Source organism: Pteropus medius, unplaced genomic scaffold (assembly GCF_902729225.1).
Source record: "Pteropus medius unplaced genomic scaffold, Ma_sr-lr_union100, whole genome shotgun sequence".
In the NCBI taxonomy this organism is placed as follows: domain Eukaryota; kingdom Metazoa; phylum Chordata; class Mammalia; order Chiroptera; family Pteropodidae; genus Pteropus; species Pteropus medius.
Window position 1 is genome coordinate 1,790,981 of NW_024348527.1, and position 21,885 is coordinate 1,812,865.

The following is a 21,885-nucleotide window of genomic DNA, read 5'->3' on the forward strand; positions in this document are numbered from 1 at the left end:
TTGCAATAATTAAGCTTTTGGGGGAGGGGCACTGCAATTATGGCATACCATACTGACAGCATGACAGCACCCTCCCTATTTCACAGATGGGGATGTGGTGAGCAAGGGGCAAATCTAAAGCAACTTGAGGAAGAGACTCAGACCACTGTCCAAATTTAGGCCAATTGTCCAGCCACCAGAGGCTATATTTTTCTTGCGAAAGATCAAAAGGAGAAAACAAAAGAGGAGAGTACTCTAGAAGATGGGAGAGAATGGTCATGATGGGAAAAGAGTTGGCAGGGAAGGGAGCAGCAGGCCTGAATTCTTCCCCTCGGTGAACACTTCTCCAAGCCCAGGCTAGGTTGCAGAGCTCCAGTACAGAATGCTAAGCCAGGAGAGGGTCCCTGGCCACCAAGATCTCTCTCTCCTCTTGTATCCTAGCTTCTAGTCTGCCAGGGGATGAACTGTAAACAAGGCTTGGAGGCTAGGTAAAAGGAGCAGGTGTGGGCAGGAGCTGTTGGGAACATTCCAACAAGTAACTGCTTCCAGCAGCCAAAGACCCAGGGCTCAAATAGCAGCCCTCTGGGGGCTGCTCGGCAGGCACTGGCTGCACAGGACTCTAGGCAAAGCTTCCTGAAGCCAAATGAGAGCCTACTTAGCTGGCTGGCTGTGTTGTCTCCTTCCTTTCTGTGAGGCCACCAGACATCAATGGGCCTGGACCATCGGCCTGGGATGCCCTCAACCCCCAACTCTGGTAAAACATCCAGAGAATCTCAGAGTTGGCAGAGACCTTCGAAGTTATTTACTTCACCTTTGTCCACCCTCTGCTGATTTCCAGAAGCAGCAGGGGAAGGCTTTCTAGAGGAGGACTGCATCTGGGTACTACAGAAGGGGCCAGATTTGGGCAAGTACAGAGGGAAGGCACTGAGAACAGGCCCAGAGATAGAAGGGGAGCAGGGGGGCTATGGCAGGAGGCATGAAGACCTGAAGGTGATAGCCTGAGTAGGGGAGGAGGTGCTAGAGAGAGGTTATCTGGAAAGCAAGAGGCTAGAGTTGACCCAGGGAGACAGTGAGTAAACCTTTTTCTTGCTCCCTTTTCTCATAGCTGGCTCTGCTAAGACATAAGGTCCTCTCCTCAATGTCCCCTTGGGGAGCTTATGAAGAGACAGGCAGGCCAGTCTAGTCATAGCTGAACAGAGAAAGGCACACCTATCCTGCTGCTTTGCCTATATGCCCATCTGCCCCCTCCTTGCCTGAGATGATGCAAGTGGTATTTGAAGCCTAGGAACCATGCCCAGCATGGGCTAGGCTGACCTTCTGTGAAGGTTCAAACAGGAGCCACCCTCAGCTTGTGCCCAGTGCACCATCTCCAAACTGTCCATCCAGGAGTATAGGGATGGAGCAGGGTAGAAGTCAGGCTGAAAAGCAACTCAACAAAAGACATTATGGGAGCAGAGGCCCGGTAAACTCATGTCACTCCATCTGGAGGTTCCAGGGATGCCAACTACAGCCTCAGGACAACGAGACACCTTTCATTCTGTCCAACTGCATCTTCCTGCTGAGAGGGAGGAAAGAATTATAGGGTCTTTCCTAAAGAAAAGGGAAGATCCTATGGAATCAGAAAAAAAAAAAAAAAAAAAGAGAGCAAGTTTGGTGAACCCTCCCCTAGGAATAAAGGCCAAGGGAAAGAACAGGTGCTAAGTTAGTATCTCAGAGGGCATGAATTAGCACCCAAACACTCTGCATCTCCTCCATGTTGCTAGTTGGGATATCCTCTCTGTTTTCTGGAGGTGAGTACCAGTAAAGTTGCAAACCTCAAAAGGCCTGTGGGCTTGTCTTTGGATGGATGTGGGGGTGGAGTGGTAAGAAGACTGCACCCTACCCTGTAACCAAGTTTGGGGGACAGAATTTCAAGGGATCCTGAGAAGCCATAGGTTCCCTACTTGGTAACACAGATTCAAAGATGGACCCCAGAGTTGATTCACTAAGGTAGAAAAGCAGACCCAAGTATTCTAGAAAAAACTGAAAGAACCAAAAAGGGTAAAGAACAATGATTTTTTTTTTTTTTTTTTGCCTAAGCCTCAGCTGCCCAGAACATTTTATTAACCAAAAAAGCCCTTCCCCAAGATAAAGGTTTTGGCATTACGGTGTATTTGTATTTTTTCAGTGATCAAAATCCACAGAGCTGGGACTCTGTTCCAGAATAATGCAAGCTCTACTCCCATCTCCCTTCTTGTAAGGGGAACAAATAGCGGAGTTCCTCGCTATGAATCACAGCCTCCCTCCACCAGCTTTTAGATAGCATTCATTCAAGCATTCATTCATATATGCAACAAAATTTTGTGCCAGGCATGGTGCTGGATACTGGAAATATGGAGGTAAAATAGGTCCAATTTCTCCTTTCAGGGAGGTTGTAGTCTGAGTTTGGGGCAGGTATGCAAACAGACAAATATAAAACCATGTGTTACCTCAGACCACAAGAGATAGCAGAGGCTACTATGAGAGCACAGGGGAGGGCCCATTCTCCTACTCCCATGACTCTCAGCAGACCTGGAGCTGAGTGGTGAAGGTGGAATAGGGGTCCGGTAGATGGACAAGGCAGAGAAGGGCATTCTAGGAAAGGAATATCAAAAATAACAGCAAACTAATAATAAGGAAGATTCTGCAAAGAGGGAAACCTCCAGGTATTTAAGCTACTTCAATTAAAAGAAGAAATCATAGAACACATTCAGGCAAAACTGAAGGGGAACTTTCATTTCTGTTTGCAGGAACAAGGGCAAAGGACTTGTGTTACCCATTGGCCCCTTTCGTGTGGCCTTGTGAGATGATGCAGTGCACTCAGAAGAGGCCACAGAGATAATCAGGGACACAGCCCAATACTGGGGTTACTAGTCACATATACTATGCACCACCCAAAAGTTGCACATGGAAGGCCCACGCATTACAGAAGGAGGTGGGAAAGGTAGATGGCCAGTAGATGCATTGAGATTCAGCCATAGTAACGAAGACCAAAGCCATGAAGCTCATACGCCCCATTATACCCACATCAAAGAGGGTCCCTAAAGCTAGTTCTATAAATGGGCCAGGTTAAACAGTGGGAAGTTACAAACAACCCCGCTGCAGGACCAGATGTGATACAGAAAGAACCTCTGGGGACCTGACCATATTATATTCAGCTCACAGGGGCCAACTTGGGGGAAGAAGGGATGAAAATCAATAGGCACAGCAATACTACTACTCAAGTATCCATTGCAGTTCTTGTTACTGAAATCCTGGTGAAGAAACAAGCCCCCTCTCTTTCCCCAGGAGGTGGAAAGATGGCTTTGCTCAGCATTGCAAGGCTCTAAAAACTTTTTAGAAAATAATTCCTATCAGAAGTACTCAGATAGAGCCATAATGTCAGATTAACAACTCCAAGACAGCAGACCAGACACTTATCTAATTAATAAAACTTATAAAGCAGAGCAACTTATTGATGTTACGGGCACGGCATTTTGTACAACAAAATGCAAATCCAGGCAGAACTCTCCATGTTCTCCAGGAAGCTCTTTCTGGTACAACCTGCATAATCCCTTCTTTAAAGTAAATGGGGACAGGGAAAGGACGGAAGAGTGCAGAGCTCTGGGAAACTGGCTGGGAAGGGGGTAACTCAAGGAGCCCAGCTGGGGAGGGAATGGCACCAATCTGCCAAAGGTTAGTTCCAACCTGGGCTTTAGAGGCAGTGGATTTGGGCTGGAATCTCAACTCTGTGGCAAGTTACTAACCTCTTGAGCCTCAGTTCCCTCATATATAAAATAAGTTTCATGATAGTAGCTACTTCAAAGTATCTACATGAAGATTAAATATGCAAAGTAAGTGCTCAATCAATAATGGCTATTAGCAATTATTGTTATCATAGTTATGTTTAGGCACCTACTAATAGGATCTGCTGTCCTGATAAAGCCCATTAGGTTTGTCTTTCTCCACAGAATGTAATGAGAGCGATTTGAAAATTGGTTCATATCTCTTTGGATCTTACACCTGGACTTCAGATTTACAGAATAAAATAAGTTTTGCTGTGGGGAAAATAAACTCTATTCACTACTTCATTTAAGCCAATTTCTCATCCTATTTCTAGTGGTTAAAAGCAGGGTTGCTGAAGTAAAACTGGGTGGAAATCCCAGCTCTGCTTCTCATTATTTGTGGGACCTTGGGCTTATCCACATTTCAATTTCCACCACCTCAATTTCCTCATCTGTAAAATGGGAATAATATCAGGATTTACCTCACAGGGTTGCTGTGAAGGTTACATATGATAATACATGTAAAACACTTAAAATTATGCCTGGCACACAGAAAGTGCTGAGTAAATGCCTGCTACTGTTCTTATTGTATGTGAATTCTTATTATTACCTAAAGAACACAATGCTTGGTACATAGTAATAGCAGCTATTATGATCACTGGTACTCTCAGTAAAGATGAGTGACTGGAGGTGGAGGAGCAGAAGGGAGATCTGGATCTTTTCTGAGAGGGGGACCAAGTGACTTAGGATAAACTCACCTTTGTGATCTGAGATGCCCTGGTGAAGCAGAGGTGCTGGGGGGAGGGCGCCTAGAAGCTACTGTACTTCTGACACCCCGCTCCCCAGTAGGAGCAGAGCTTCGGGAAGTCCACAGGGACCTTGGGGACGGTGGGGGTCAAGCCCCTTAGGGGGTCTCCCCTGCTGCCCTCCCGGCTTCTATCTCTCCTCACTGACCCCTCTAGTGACAAATTTCCTACTCACACTGTCACTTTACCACGGGCGTCCAAAACCTCAGTCCTGAGCATCTTGACTTACGGTTTCCTCAAGGGCAGGTCCCTGAAGGGGCCAAGGGTGGCCTGATGATCCGAACGGCTCCTTGGGGACTCAGGGTGGGGAGGATGTCGGCTCTCAACGCCAACTCCATTCATTGATTGCGGGCTCACACCCAGGATCTGGGGCCCGTGCCAGAGCCGCCGGGAGTCACTTTGAAGGGCCAATGAAGACCCTAAAACTTGGCTGCCGACACCCAACCCCACATACCTCAGCCTCACTTGGCCGGACGCCCCACTTTCTGGCCTTTTCCCAGGTAAAACCAAATCCAACTGCTCCGAGCACTGTACTTACTGTCGGGGCCTCTGTGGACTGCCTCCCCCTCGCACGGCCCCTGGCTGTGCCCAGCTCCGACGGCAGCGGCAGTAGCGTCTGTAAGGAAGAGAAAAATCACGTCTGCCTTAGAAACCCAGCCCCTGCTGTGACCAGAATCTTAAAGAAGGAGGCGACTGGCTGGGCCCCAGAGCCGAGGACAAGGTGGAGAACTAGCGAGGCGGCTGGTAAACATGCATCTGCTCCTCTCATCCGCCTACAATCCTCCGCAAAGGAGCTCGCTTCCGCCCCGCCTCCCAGCACTGACTGGACTGGCCCCCGCGGGGGAGCCAGAAGGGGAGAATGGGGGCTCCAAATACACAGACCCACGGGAAATCTGGCTGGGAAATCCAGCTGTCGGGCACTGTGCTTTATATCCATTTTCTCATCCCAGTATCCTCCCCACTGTAAAGAAAACAAAACCGAGACTCAGGGAGATGAAAGCCAATAGCTCCAAATACGTGAGCTAGTAATAAGTGGTGGGGCCAAGATTTGAAACCAGAAGGATCTCAGATTGGCCACTGCCTGCCTCCAAAGCCACTTTGTGCTACTGCAAAGCACATTTGAATACCTGTGTCTCCATGTCCTGTTTCCTCATATTTCTGATAGGACTAGTGGTGGCTCCAGTTTGCTAGTGGAGGTGGAGGTGGGGGCCCTGGGAGGCAGGATGCTGACTGCAGTGCCTAGCGCCAGGGAGAGGCCATCCCTTTTTACCTGATGTGCCAGGACTTGCAGGAGACACAAAGTGTAATAGGAGGGCATCTTGGTCCAGGTGCCATCCAGGAGACAGGCATTGAGACTATGCAATCTGGGTTATGCTAGAAGGGTCAAAAGTGGGGTTCACAGGCCCTAAAGGAGGGGGTGTCCAGTGTTCTCAGACATCTCTCTCATGGCAGAACCTCAGGGAACCACCACTGGTGGGGACATGGGGAGAGACCGGCCTTGCAGGGACAGCGTAGGGAAAGTGCTCTTCTCATGGAGCTGATTCTGACTCCTTCCTGGTACTGGAGTGAGGGCCCACACCACCCATTCTTTTTTTTTAAATTAAACTTATTGGGATGACATTGGTTAATAAAATCAAATAGGTTTCAAGTATGCAATTCAATATGTCATATGTATATTGTATTATATGTTCACCACCCAAAGTTAAATCTCCTTCCACAAGCAATCCACCCATTCTTATTTAAAAGGTGAATGGAACACAGTCTTGTCAGAAAATTAAGCCCTGTGACCTCTCTATAGGAGCTACCCTAATATCCCTGCCTTTGGTAATGACATCTGTGAAATGGGAAAGATCTCTTACTCCTTCCTTCCTGGTCAAAATTATCACATAACATAGTAGTCCTGCCTCACTCTTCCAATGATAAGATATAACTGCTTTAGAAATTATATTCCTCTTGCCTTGCCCCCACTTAGCAAATATTTATTGGCATCTACTATGTGTCAGGCAGTGCTAGGTACTGAGCACCTCCATGGTTCTGTGTGGGAGTCTACCTGAGAGGTGTAAAGTACACAGGGCTGGAAGTTAAACATTTTAAGTCCTAGTTCTCTGACTAAATAGCTGTGTGGTCCTGGATGAGTCACATATCCTTTCAGGACCTTGGTTTCTTGTTGTTCAAACAGGGCTAATAACACCTTCCCATCCTATTTCAGAGGGTTGTTTTCGAGGCTCACTGGAGATAATGGATGAGAAGGAGCTTTGAAAAGTGTAATGCCACTAGACAAATGTCAGGGATTAGTCTGTCTCCAAGGTGGGAGGGGCTTGCTGGGAAGTAAAGCTTAAAAGAAATCCTGGCTGACTCTCTCAAATTGATTGCACTGAATTCCATCTTCCCTGAATCACTGATCCTGCACCTGGGCAGGAGTCTCTGCTTTGTGAAATATTGTCCTCCTTCAGCAGTGCCCATGACACCTGGGTTAGTGATGACCTGGGCTTAAGCCAGGGAGATTGTTTGGGGGACTTGAGTGGAACCAGTGGGGCAGTTTTGGCTTCTGGGTCTCTAATTCCTGACAACAGCAGCATCCTCCCTCCACCTGAGGCCACCTGAGCCCAGGACTGCATGTGTCTGGGTAGAAACCACTTGAGGCCTCTAGAGACACCCTTTCAGGAAGCACAGGGCTCATGTCAGACAGCAGAAGGTAGCCTTGAGGGTAGACGCTTCATTTTTTTTTTTTTTTTTTTTTGGAAGCTAGGGTTCTGGGTTCAGCCTAGCTAGCTAAGATCTACAACAAAACTAGTGGTGTCTCTGGGAGGGTCTCTAGATTGCTCTGCTCACCCTTGCAAGCCACCCCCAAAAGACCTACAGTCTTAAATTACAATACTATTCTTGATATGGAAATGAAGCTTCAAGACAAATCCCCAAATTTCTAGAAGCACTCTCCTCTAACCCCTCCTACCCCAGGTAAACACTCTGAGGAAACATGAGGTCTTGACAGGCAAACAGTTGCCAGACAAATCTGTGATGCCTCTTTCCTTTTTTTTCCCCCTCCCCTCCAGACCGTCGCCTGAAGCCCTTTGATATAAAAATGCTAGGACCAACACAGAACATGAGGGCTCAGAGGTCTGGGCACTATGATCAGCCAAGCCCAGTGGTGTACTGCACAGCTCCGGAGCTGAACTAGAATGCAAGTCAGAAGCAGTGACAGAAAAGAGCTCAGCCATGGGCCAGGGTATCTTCAGCCAACAGGTCACTGGGGGAGGTGCAGAACAGACTTCACATCCAGCCTCCCTTGGCAATGTCAGAGCCCATTCCTCTTGTGGATGAGGCTCCTTTCGATGTCTTCATAGATTCCCTTGTCACATCCATCTCTCCTAGGCTGCTCCTTTTAACAGTGCCCCCGTGGCTACTCCAGACAGCCTGATGTTATCTTTTACTCTCCAGCCCTTTCTCCCCAGCATGGGCACCACAGCAGTGATTCGGGCCTCCCAAGTCACAATATAATCTGCAGAAATGCTTCCTGTGCACATCCTAGCAAGTGCATGAGGAAAGTTTTGGGTGTGGGTGTATCAAATACTCCTTCCTTATCCCATCGGGGTGGCATGGGCCCTGGATTCAGATTCTCACCTTGAGGTCCCATGTCCACCTCAGCCTGAATCTTCTTTTCTGGGCCAGCGCTACTGCTCTTCCCCAACTATATAACCCAAATGTAATTTGCAAGGCCTTTGTCTTTTGATTGTCAATAAATCCCCCACCTCTATCCCCTTGAAAGACAAAGCTTTAAGATCCAAAGGCATGAATCACTGGTGGTGAAATTTCAAGCACAATGACAGGCAAATGAGGAGACTTTTTTTTTTTTTTGAGGAGACATATTTGATCACATCATGCTCACCTACGGATAAGGCTGGCCCTGAGGATATTCTGGCATTTCCCCTTGACTATACTGAGACTTGGAATAATAGCAAAGAAAGCAATAGAAAATACACCAGACTAAGAGCAGAGACATCTTGCTGCTCATCCCATCTCTGGCACTAACTTAATATATGGTCCTGTACTTTCCTTTTCTAGGCCTCCGTTCCCCATATGTCATTAGAGAGCACTGGATTAACTGATTTCCAGGGTCCCTTTCTGATCTAACAGGCTATATGGCACTAAGCAGGCTGATGTTCCCTCCAGAATGATCCCTCATTCCAGGACACCTGGGCAGGGTACTGTGTATGCAAGGGAATTAGAAGGCTATGAAGGGTTGGCAGTGTAAGCATGAGCTTGGCATTGCTATTCAACAATGTAGCCAGTGTCTGACCCACCTTTGCTAGGGATCAAAGAGAGAATTGTTCATTATCCCCAACCCCATCTTGCAGACAGGACCCCTCGGGTCTCCAGTAGTAGCTCTCTGCCTGTGAATCCCCTATGTCTTCCAAGATTGATTCCAGCTGCCCCAGGATCAGGGCTGACACTTTACCAGTGAACACCAGTACCACCATCACACTTATTCCGATCTGACATTCCTGACTTCATGATCAGTAAACAGCTGCTGCCCCGAGACCCCTTGTGTGCCCTCCAACTGTCCCCACTGCTTTCCAATCTAGCAACAAAAGGGTTAATGCCTGGCCCAGTAGGGGCATCCAGGACACTGCTCTAGTACTAGGGCCCTTTCTTCTCAGACCATTTCTTCCTGAAGATTTGTCAAGGGCTTTCTGAATAGAGGTATGGCCCACTCCCTGCCCCTGAGTCATGTGGGTTCTGGTTGTTTGTCAGAAAGAAGGAAAATAAGGCAGCAGGGGATGGGGGCTGACTCTATAGTTCGTAGCAGCTATCCTGGTGACCCTCTGCCCTGTGGTTTGCATCCAGTTGCCAGAGGATGACACAAAATGCGTTGAAGTTTGAGGGACCTTCCTTCCCACTATTACCTGACCAAGGCACTGGTTCTGTTCCCCGCAGTGGTTCCCCCACACCACCCCCGCCAAGGCTGTCAGGTGCCCCTTCCTGCTCCCCAGGCCTACTGGGGGTACTTACCAGCATTTTCTTTTCCTCCTTTATGCCTTACCCCTTCTCTTCTGCTCTTAGCCAGAGCAATCCTCTTTAGCATTGAAATCTCCCCTCACTTGGCCCCTGTCTCCCTCTGCTGTTCTATTCCTTTCTTCTTACCATGGCCTAGCTGCTCCAATGGGTGTTATGCCCCTGCAGTGTGAATGTTCTGTTCTTGCTGGGCCTTGCATTAATTTGCTCTCATTTCTGAGCTGCTTTGTTAACATGTGTTGCCTTTTCTAGATATGTAGTGTTGCTCCCCGCTGCCTCTGTTACCTCCCCAAGCACACCCTCCTAAATCTTGTGATAATGGGCCCTCCCCTGTGGAGAGGGGGTTGGGCATTTTCAAAGCCCTTTCTTGTATATGCTTTAGTGGTTCAGTATACCTTCACAACCACCATAGGAAACAAAGTGGGCATGATTATTGATCCCTGTGGAACTGGTGAGGAAACCGGGGCTCAGAGAGACGAGAAGGCCTGTCTGCAAGGATAGATACTGTGTGATGGCTGAGCGAGCCTAGAACCACAGGTGTTTTCCATAGTAACTCCATGTTTTGGGTACTCTTCTTCAGCACTGCCCTTAGAGGCCCCAACCAAGTCCTGAGAAAAGTGCATATACACACACACACCCATATACAATTTTGTTTACAACCATGTGAAGGTTAGGCCCCTGCATTAGTATTATTTAAAAGCTGCCCAGGTGATTTTAATATGCAGCCAATGGTGAGAACCACCACTTGAAAAGAAGTAAAAATAATAGATGCGAGTGTAAATGCTTTAGCAGCTGAGAACTTTCTTAAAAATCTTGGATGTCTCCAGTAAGAACTGAAGGTAGACTGGGATATGAACTCTGGCCTAGATTTCCTACCTGTTTCTTCCTTTCTGCATAAAGGAAATCATTCTGCAGGCCTCCTCAGCCCCTCCCCAGCCCCAGACTGGCTTTGTAAATCAGTCAGCGCCGGGTTCACTGTATGAAGGGGTATTAAAGAAAGAAATACACTTCACTCCCCATATACACATGCTGGCCAAGTGCTCTGTAAGTGTTATCTTTAGAATCTTCTGTCGGCAAGAATAGAGCTAAATTCCCTTGAATAAGGCATGGAGTCTCTCTGGAGGTGAAGGGTAGAGTCCTTCATTTCAGTCACCTAGACAGAGACTGAAACATAATGATCATTCTAATAGCTATCATGTTAATCACTTACTATGTAACAGGCATTTCACTTCTATGACCTCATGAATCCTCATACTCACCCTCTGAATTAGGTATTAGTATTATCCCTATTTTACATATTAGGAAACTGAGGCTCAAGAGGTGAAGTTACTTGCCCAAAGGTCACTCAGCTAATAAGCAAGTGTATTTTGTTTGGCCTTCAGAGTGTTTTCAATTTAAAAAAAAAATCATTGCTAATTTTAAAATCCTCAGATTTCATATAAGAATCGGATTTCTGGCTTCTCTTGAAAATTCCTAGCTGGCAACCCTGGGCCTTAAAGTCCTACCCAACAATGATCAGCTGGAACGAAGTAGCAATGCCCCTTTTGGATGACAGATGGGCTTTCCAGGCCACCTCAATCCCTACCATTCCTTCTGTACCCTTATCATGGAGCCAAGTGTCAATTGCCATTTAATACTGTTCTCGTACTGTTTTGTTGCTGTTTTCTTAAAAGGCAATAAAGAGAATGAAATATTTCTTGGGCACATATCCGATCTTGCCCTAGTGAATATATTTACTCCTTTGGGTCTGGCCCTATAGGAATCTGAGTTTATGATCCCTTCACCCCATTCCTCTCTACTGCCTCTTTAACATGAGGAGAAGGAAAGCTGAGCACCCATTTGAGAAGGCACCTACAGGAGGCTGGGACTATCAGTGGTCTCTGGCCCGTGGTGGCAGGCTGGGAGTTAGGAAGGATGAATGGGGTCCCCGAAAACCCCAGCAGTGAAATATGACAGCGATACCTTCTAGTGCTGATTGTCTAGTCTAGCTTCCTGGTCCTCATCTGTGAAATGAGCATAATGATAATAATAGTACCATGTCTACCTCATGGAGTTATTATGAAGATTAAATGAATAGACATTACATATACATTTAGAAGTGCCTGGCTCAGAGGGTGTGCTCAACAAATGTTAGTTATATTTATTATTATTTTCCATGTTGGTTTTTATTTTGTCATCTCCTGGACTTTAGCATATGGTTTTGTCTGAAGGTTTCAGCCTGATCTAAACAATCCTGTGGAGTATTAAAGGATCTCTGTGATAGGTCAATGTTACAAGGAGAGGTGAATCTTATCTTACAGATACTTCTTCCTGCTGTAATAGTCTCCTTCGAAGGCCAATAATGGAAGTCCTGGGTGACATTTTATTAAGAAAGATGGCATTTCCTACTCTAGGAAGAAGGCAGTCTTGCTTTTGCTTATGGGGATCACCCCAAGCTCCTTGACACATACTTTTACACTTGCTTTTTCTTTACCCAGAATGCCCTCTGCTACCTTGTCTACCTGGCAACCTCCTACACATCCTTCTGGACTCAGCTCAAGTTACCTTCTCTAGGACACTCTCTCTGAACCCCATTTGCCTCCCCAGGCAGAATTAATTTAAAAGTCTACCCTCCCATTAGAATGTGTTTGTGGAGGGCAGGGCAGAGTATAAGTTTTGTCCTCTGTATCTACCACGACTGGCGCAAAAATAGGTACTCTTGTAAATGTTGGTTGAATGAACTGGGAGGAGGAGTGTGTGAAGAAGAGAAAGGTTCTAGAGGACACTCTAGCAGCCACATTTTCTGTGGCTCTCTGGCTCCCAGCAGACCTCCTAAGTCTGCTTCTGAGTGGCTTCCCAAGTTCTTCAAACAAACATCATAAATTATCTCTGATCCTCCCAGGCCTATTCTAAGGCTCACCTGTAAGGTATGTGGATATGATTCTTTTTGGAGCCTTTACCAACTTTCACCTTTGAACAATCATTCACTGTGATGGGCCCATGGACTTCCATCCCTCAGGTTGTTCAGGAGCCCCCAAAGTAGTGACTATTCCCTGGGGGATCCCTCCTGAGCCTCAAAACTAAAATGTTTTGTGTCCCCATTTCCTTCAGGCGCTGCTCTGCTACTAGATCTTCTTTCTCAGACAATATATTTGAATCTCTGATGTCTCCATCCAAAGCAGAAATCCAGCCCTGGGAGGCTAGCTGGGGAGCTATTTCTGGGTGAGTGGGGTTCCAATGCCCCTTTAGTCACACCCCACAGCCTGTTCCTTAATGCGGGAAAGTAATTTTCTCACTTTGTTATAAGTACCAGTCTTTTATGGGAGAGCAGGTTAACTCAGCTGGGGTGAGATTTGTGTCACTGATTCTGTCCCCCTCCATTAACAATAACTCAGGGTAATAATGGACGCCCCACAGCCCTCCTCAGCATCCTTCTTCCTGCTCCCACCAGTGTGGTCCAGGTCACCATCTCCTACCCCAATGCAACTCCCCCGCCCCATTTCTTGTTTCTTGTAGAGGATCCAAGTTCCTCTGCCAGGGGGAAACTGCCTGTGTGCAAAAACAACTTGAGAGCCATTAACGGGAAAGAACATCTTTTAGAAAAGCCAGATGATTCTAAAACATTAATGGACACCTTTTCAATCCTATCTCAGGAGGAGCTAATGTCTCGTAAGCTGGCACTGAATCAAGGGCTGCTTGGCACAGCAGCCTTCCAACCCTAAGAACACATGCCCTAGGAACCAGGATGTGCCAGAAGAGCCAGGTGAGATACAGGGAGCAGTGAGAAAACCCAGGATATGAGCTCCCATAGAGTGCCAATCCCAGTGACACATGCATGTGCGCACACACACACACGCACACATCCAGAGACACAGGCGGGGCCACACGTTGGCACAAAAACACCACCCACATTCTTGCTATAAGACCCACATGTGATTTGCCAACAAATTACAAATTAATCTCCTAGTGAACAGATTAATGGTATTCATGGTAATTTACACTCCAAGTTTCATAGCAACAGACTTTGAGCATTCCAGATGCATAAGAATTCAAAGATTTTCAAGTTCCTGGAGACATTGTAGTAATAAACCTGATAAGCCTATACAAATTAGCCTCAATATGACACTGTCATTTTCGAATCGAATATCTAGGGTATTTCCCCAGAAGTTTGCCCATTGTAGCTCCAGCTCCTTGGCTTGGGGTGCTAAGCGGACAGATGTCAGTCTGCATTTGTCTATGCAAATGAGGCCCCAGAGCAGAACTCCTCATCAAGTCAAGAATGGGACTGGACAGTTACAAATGGTCTACTTGTGTGGTGATAAAAATGGAGTCAAGGCTTCCAGAAGAAATTGGGAAGGGGCCCCAGCCAAGTTGCAAGGACTGACAGAGCTATCTTTTTAACATCCTTGGTTTGAGGGTAAAATCTCCTGACTTACACAAGAGTTTGAGCTTTCCACCTGAAGGTCAGGAAGAAGATGCCTCCTTGTGGCATGTTGCCAAGTGCCATTAAAGTTTTTGTCTTTTCAGAAAGATTAGCTTCCTAAAATAAAACCAAAAGCTGGGATTCCCGGTTTCTTCCCTGTGAAGGTGAAGTTTAATCAGCTCTATTTCCGATTTTGAACAAAAAAAATCACAGAATGTACTCAACTCCCTTGTCAAATCAATCAGCCTATAGGCACAGCTTGTGTGCTCTCTCCATGGGTGGATTGGTTCCTACCAAATAATGTTTAGCCTCAGTGGGTAGCCACTCCTCCCCACAACCCCCCATCTCCACGCATGGAGGTCTATCCTTGACCTCCTTCTTGTTTGATCTCTTGAACACCAGGACTCAGTGAAGCCCCTGGTTAATTTGCCACGTGCTTCCTGCTCTGCAGGAGAGAGAACCAAAATGCCATAGAAGAAAATATCCTGGCCTGCTGACCCCACCCACTGCTGCTCCCAGCCCAGCTCTCCCCACTCCCTCAGACTGTTGCTCTTGGTGCTGCAGCCCCACAGATTGTCTCAAAACAATATACTTGAAACTAATAATAAAATAAAATAAAACAATAAAGAAATTAGTAGGAAAAAAAAAACAGGTTTGTGGAGCCTCTATTTGGGGATAAGGAGAGAGCAGGAAAATAACGTAAGAGAAACTCTTCGGGTCACCCAAACCCAAACTATCGCCAATGGGCTACTATCTGGAATTCAGAAGTTTCTGGAATTCAGAAGTTTCCGGAATGCAAGGCCAAACAGAGTGATAATCAGAGCAGCCTCACCATTCTTGAATTGTTAACACTTAGAAGTGATAAAACACTTGAAACCTATCCCAGGACCTTTTGGTAATAATTAGCTTTGTCTTCTTGAGCAACCTTTATCGAAGTCTGGATTTTAGAAGCATTGGAAGGTCTCCTGTGCAGCTGCTGGCTTTCTCTCTGAATGTGTACATGGAGCCACCATTCCAAGATGATGCCTGTGGCCACTCTCTCTCTTGTCTACCTTCCCTTTTCTCACCACATCATGCCCCTATTCACCCAGCTGCCAACCTGACTTCTTTGAGTGCCTACAACACTTGGTATCCACCACACTGGCCCCCAGAACTGTGGACCCAGGACCCCGGGGACTGCAGCATTCTGCAAGAGACATACACATCCATATGCTTTGAAGCACTGCCTGCAGATATGTCAATCAATAACCCACATAATTGATGATGATGATGAGGAGGAGGAGGAGGAGGAGAAGGAGGAGAAGGAGGAGAAGGAGGAGAAGGAGGAGAGCTCTCATGTGGGGAGCATTTACTACATGCCAGGCACTTTACGTGAGCTTGACATGCAATATCTCATTGATTCTGTAACAGTTCTGTGAGCTTGGTACTATTGTTAGCCGTGTTTTACAGATGAGGACACTGAGGCAGAGGCTTAAATACCTTGCTCAAGGTCATACAAATAATATGTAGCAATGCCAGAAATCAAACCTTAGCTGATAGATGCCAGAGACTAGGCATTTAAGCACTATCTTAAAACATCTTATGCATGTATGTACCACTATTTTCCAAACATTAGGTAGCTGTCATAATGATTAACAAAACTCATTTTTAAAACATCATACACTCACATTGGTTTGTAGTTATTATGTGTTTCTCAATCAATGGATACTAAGAGTAAAATTACTGTCAAGAAGGGTCTAGACTACAGGTCCTTGGCTTTAGCCAGATTGAGACCATGGGCATTTTGTGTGTAACGTACTACCACTCCCAAATTCTCTCACCCATGAAGGCACTCATTCTCTTATCTGCTCACCTTCCATTTTATCTCAAAAGACCTGTGTGTCTCTGTAGATATGACAGAGGTGAGGAGCCATGTCTAAAGCTACCAGTATATTAAATCATTCATTAAGTAAATATTTACTGAGTTCCTACTATTTGCCAGACACTGTTCTAGACACTAGGGATACTGCAGTGAACAAAACAGATAAAAATCACTATTAAAAAAGAAAACTACAGACCAATATCTCTCATAAACACAGATGCAAAAATACTAGTGAAAATGAATACAGCAACATATTAAAAAGATTTTACACCACAATCAAGTGGGCTTTATCCCAGGGGCACAGGGATGGTTCAACATATGCAAATCGATTAATGTGATACACCACATAAACAAATTAAAAAATAAGAATCACACAGTCATATCAATAGATGTAGAAAAAGCATTTGAAAAGATACAGCATGCATTTATGATCAAAACACTTAACAAAATCGGAAAGAAGAAGGAAAGTACCTTAACATAATAAAGGCCATCTATGACAAACCCTCAGCCAACATTATACTTAATGGTGAAAAACTAAAACCTTTCCCTCTAAGATCAGGAACAAGGCAGGCTGTCCACTATCGCCACTGTTATTCAATATATCACTGGATGTCCTAGCGAGTGCAATCAGGCAAGAGAAAGGTATAAAAGGCATCCAAATAGGAAACAAAGAAGTCAAACGGTCACTATTTGTGGATGGCATGATTCTCTATATAGAAAACCCTGAAGACTCCACAAGAACACTACTAGAAACAATACACAAGTACAGTAAAGTTTCTGGATACAAAAATCAATGTTCAAAAATCCATAGTGTTCCTATACTCTAGTACTGAAGTATCAGAAAAAAAGAAGTAGAAAAAAAAACAATTCCTTTTGCACTTGCAACAAAAAGAATAAAATAACTAGGAATAAATCTAATGAAACATGTGAAGGACCTCTATAATGAAAACTATAAGACCCTGTTAAAAGAAATTGAAGAAGATACAAAGAAATAGAAAGATTTTCTGTGTTCTTGGATTGGAAGAATCAACAGTTAAAATGACCTTATTACCTAAAGCATTATACAGATTTAATGCAATCACCATCAAAATTCCATCGGCATTTTTTAAAGAAATAGAACAAAAAATCATCAGATTTGTATGGAAAAAATCCCAAACTGCCAAAGCCACCCTGAGAAAAAAGAATGAATCTGGAGGCATCACTCTGCTCGCCTTCAAATTATACTACAAAGCGACAGTAATCAAAACGGCATGGTATTGGCAGCAAAACAGACACACGGACCATTGGAACAGAATCGAGAGTCCAGAAGTAACCCCATATTTATATGGGCAAATAATTTTTGACATAAAAGCCAAAAACAAACAGTGTTGAAAGGGAAGCCTGTTCAATAAATGGTGCTGGGAAAACTGGAAAGCCGCCTGCAAAAGAATGAAACTACACTGTTGTCTATCATCGCACACCAAAATTAACTCAAAATGGATTAAGGACCTGAATATAAGACCTGAAACAATAAAATGCATAGAAGAAAACATAGGAACTAAACTCAAAGACCTTGGACTTAAAGAGGATTTTGTGAATTGGACCTCAAAAGCAAGGGAATTAAAAGCAAAAATAAATGAATGTGACTACATCAGACTAAAAGCTTCTGCACAGCAAAAGAAACTGTCAACAAGGTAAAGAGACAACTATCCGAATAAGAAAATATATTTGCAAGCAACATCTCCGATAAGGGCCTAATATTCAAAATATACAAAAAACTCATACAGCTCAACAACAACAACAACAACAACAAAAACAATCTAATCAAAAAATGGGCAGAGGACCTGAACAGACACTTCTCCCTAGAGGACATACAAATGGCCAAAGAAACATATGAAAAGATGCTCAACATCGCTAGCTATTAGAGAAATGCAAATCAAAACCACAACGAGATACCATCTTACACCTGTTAGAATAGCTGTTATCAATAGGACAAGTAATAACAAATGTTAGAGAGGATATGGAGAAAAAGGAACCCTCACGCACTACTGGTGGGACTGCAAATTGGTACAGCCACTATGGAAAACAGTATGGAGATTCCTCAAAAGACTCGGAATTGATTTACCATATGATCCAGCAATCCCTCTACTCGGTATTTACCTCAAAGTCTTGAAAACACATATCTGAAAAGATATTTGCACACCGATGTTCATAGCAGCATTATTCATGGTGGCCAGGACATGGAAGCAACCAAAGTTTCCTACGATAGATGACTGACTAAAGAAGCAATGGTACATATATATAATGGACTATTACTCAGTCATAAGAAGATATGAAATACTGCCATTTGCAACGACATGGATGAACCTTGAGATAATTATGCTAAGTGAAACAAGCCAGACAGAAAAAGTTGAAAATCACATGATATCAGTTATATGTGGGATATAAACCTAAAAGCAACAAATGAACAAGAAACAAACAGAGACTCATGGACATGGACAATAGACTAGTGGTTACTGGAGGGTGGAGGGGAGGTGGGTAGGGGGAAGTAGACAGGGTAAAAGGGGTCAAATATGTGGTAAAAAAAATCTGTTTTCATGGAGCTTGCATTCTAGTGACAATAAACAAACAAACAAACAAACAAATAAATAAAGAAATAAATAAAACTATATGATATTTTAGAGAATGATAAGTGCTTTAGAGAAAACGAAGCAAGGAATTAAGGATGAGTAGCTGCAATTTTAAATAGGATGGTCATGGAAGGCCTCAGAGAGAAGGTGACAACTGAGCAAAGACCTGAAGGGAGGGAGTGAGCCACGTAGCTCTCTGGGAAAGAGCCTGTCAGGCACAAGGCATATCATGTGCAAAGGCCCAGGGATGGAGTGTGTTCGGAGTGACCAAAGACTGTAAAGGAGGCCAGTGTTCTTGGAACAGTTTGTCTGTAAGAATATATACAGACAGTTGTGTAGAGGTGGATTCAGGAATGGGCTCTATCATTTGATCTCTAAGTGGCCTATGAGGGCCACCTTAACCTTGGCTGGCTTGCAGGGCTAGCTCCAGGCAAAATTATGAGGCAAATACAAGTGTCTGCAACTCTTCAACCCCGTAGTCCTTCACTTTGCCTCCTCAGGAGCCCATTTGCCCCATCCCCGAATTCGGGGCCTCTCCAGTGCTCTCTACCAGCACAGCCAGTTCTCCAGACTAAGGAATAAAGAATACAACTTAGAAATCCCACAGGTCTGGGTTTGTCTCTTGTTTCTGCCTCTTACTAGCTGTGTGACTTTCTTGGGATAAGTCACCTACTTCTCTGAGCCTCCATTTCCTTATTTTTAAAGTGGAGATAATCAGGTTTTGGGAGAATTAAATAAGATAATGGGTGTAAAATGCTGAGCCTAGTGCCTGGCACATAGTAAATGCTCAAAAAATGGTAGCCGATAGGATTAATTCACACCCAGGTATAAACTATTAAGAATAATCAATGTGCCTTTCTTGGGTCCCCTCAAAGGCAAGGATTTCTTGCAAGGCAAGTTCTTGGATACGCCAATTGTGGGTTCTCAGTAGAGAGAAAAAAATGCATGTAGAATCACTATTGGGGGTATTTTTAACATTACAAATGAGTATTGATTCTAAAAAAGGTTAGAACCATTAGCATCAATGGGTAGCTCTTCCAGATGGGTTTGCATTTAGCTTTAAACTGATGGGCTCTGAACAGTAGCATTGTCTACATCATTGAGCGGAAAATTCAAATGAAGCCTTGGATCTTCTGATCCAGCATGAGGAGGTGTTTCCATGGTCTCCTCACCTTTTTACTCGGATGCTTCTGCTCTGATTGGAGTCTGGGAGAGGTCAGAATTATAGTTCCCAATCCAGAGTGCACAACTTCTGGGGTTAGCAGGCCCTCCAGCCCAAGGGGCCTAATAGCGTAGGTCTTTTTCACTTTCACACATCTCTAAGTATCATCGTGCTGCTCATGTCACCTCCTCTTCATACACTCTGAGCAGACAACCCTGGCCAGCCTTAGAAAGTGGCCACTGAGAAGGTGTTTGGTGACAACCTCCAAGAAACCTTGCTGAGAGCTTCATCTATGTCCTATTCAGAGCTTGGGCATGTCAACTCCTTACTGTACAGAATGGTCGCATCCTTGACAAGTTTCTTGTAAATAAAATTTTCGAAGCCTATTTCTCGAAGCCTATTTTCCATTTAAATTTTAACATAAAATTGGATATGTGTTTCTTTGAGGAGAAAAAATGGGGCCCTGAGACTTAATTAAAAACTTGTTTATGAATGCAATGTGGTAACACACTTGAAAATCACAAAGATGAATGAAAGAAATGAGAATTTTCTTATAAAATTTTAATGATGCCCCCCAAATTAGTCTCAAGACCTGAACACAAAATAGCTAGTGTTATTTTGATGTGTGGCACCATAGCTCAAAAGCCTAAAAGAAAACCAACAGCTTAACTAAACAGGACACACTGGGCTGAAAAGTTGTCCAGTTTCTATAAAATTGCCTTTCTAATGTTCTATAGCATGGGACCATGTAACATTCTTTAGAGGATCAGACCCTGAGTTCCAGTACTCAGAAGAAGCTGCTGGATTTAAGAAACAAACAAGATGATCTCGACCAGAGAATAGACAAAGAAGAACAGCCATGACACTAAAAAATGTTACAAGAAATGAGTTAATTGGGGATGAGGGTTGGTAAGAGTTTCTGGAAACAGAAGATTCAGAAGACTTGAAATTTCTGTAAAGTGAGGCTTTGGGTAATACATAATTTCTAAATGTTGCTTTGGTTAATGTCTTTCTATGTAGTCTCTGGACAATGAATAGCCTTAGTACAGTCATCCCTCTATATCTGCAGGGAATTGGTTCTAGGACCCCCTGCAGATTCCAAAATCCAAAGGTGCTCAAGTCCCTTATATAAAATGGCATAGGATTTGCATATAACCTATATTTGCGTATGGGCAACAGCAAGGCGTGCCTATACGTCACTTTATTTGCATGGATTCAGTGCAGTGCTCAGCACGTGGCAAATTCAAATTTTGCTTTTTGGAACTATCTAGAATTTAAAAAAAAATTTTCAACCCATGTGGACTGAGAGGGCTGACAGTATTTCCCCAAAGTATGTTTCAGAGAACACCAGTCCCAGAAGAGTCTTCACAAAGGGGTTCCATGAACAGGAATGTTTTAGAAATGCTGGGTACTCTAAATGCTGGGTGCTTCTCAAAATTTAATGTGCATACAAATTACCTGAGGATTTTGTTACAATGCTGATTCTAACTCGAAAGTCTGGGGTGGAGGCCTGCAGAGTTTGAATTTCCATCAAGCTCCCATGTGATGTCTAAACTGCCAACCCTCAGACCATGCTTTGGGTGGCAGGACTATAAACATCCTCTTGGAGAGTCATGATTCTGATTAGTATGTTAAGGGCTCCATGAAACCCTTTAGTAAAGCTTAGCTTATCTAACTCAGCATTTGTCAGACTCTTTTGTACCCAGAAACCTTTTTCTCACCCATGGTACCTATTAATTCCTCACACTCAGGGTACTGTGGAAGCCAATTTGGGAAGAGCTGCTCAAGCTAATACTACTCTACTTGGAATGACTTTGCATCATCTGAGAAGTACACATTTTGGGTCATGGCCAGAGACTGCATCTAGGGCTAGTTAACAGTCCTGCAGAGACAAAGGTATGCCAGGGCTGTGAACTGCCATTGGTTTTCAAAGACTCCAAGCTCAATGACAGCAAAATATTATAAAACTATTTACCATCCTGCCATACTCAACACTTTCCAAAGTGCTTTAGAACCTTAATGTGGCTCGAAATGGAATGAAAGCAGGAGAAAGTAAAGAGATTTGGAGCAGAGAGGAGCAGGCATTTTTGAAAGAGGAATGAAATGAGATTATGAGCAAATGACACTGAAAGTAGCTAGGAGGTAAAGGACTCAGGGCTTAGTCGGTGTGAGAAGAAAGAAGGAGGCATCATCAAGAGGTGCTAGTGGGCAGGGAAGTACAAGAGAAAAATGAATACTTTATAAAATGTGATCTTATAGAATGAGGAGGAA

The 21,885-nt window shown here is 44.4% G+C and overlaps 1 protein-coding gene across 2 annotated transcripts in view; it reads right to left on the reverse strand.

The window, feature by feature from the left end:
• FRMPD3 (FERM and PDZ domain containing 3) overlaps positions 1-21,885 on the reverse strand; it is a 124,423-nt gene that overhangs the window by 71,934 nt on the left and 30,604 nt on the right. For both annotated transcript variants that reach the window (XM_039879742.1, XM_039879740.1), the window contains exon 2: positions 5,106-5,183. The gene's annotated coding sequence lies outside the window, so the exon portion shown is untranslated. The remainder of the gene's footprint in view (positions 1-5,105; positions 5,184-21,885) is intronic.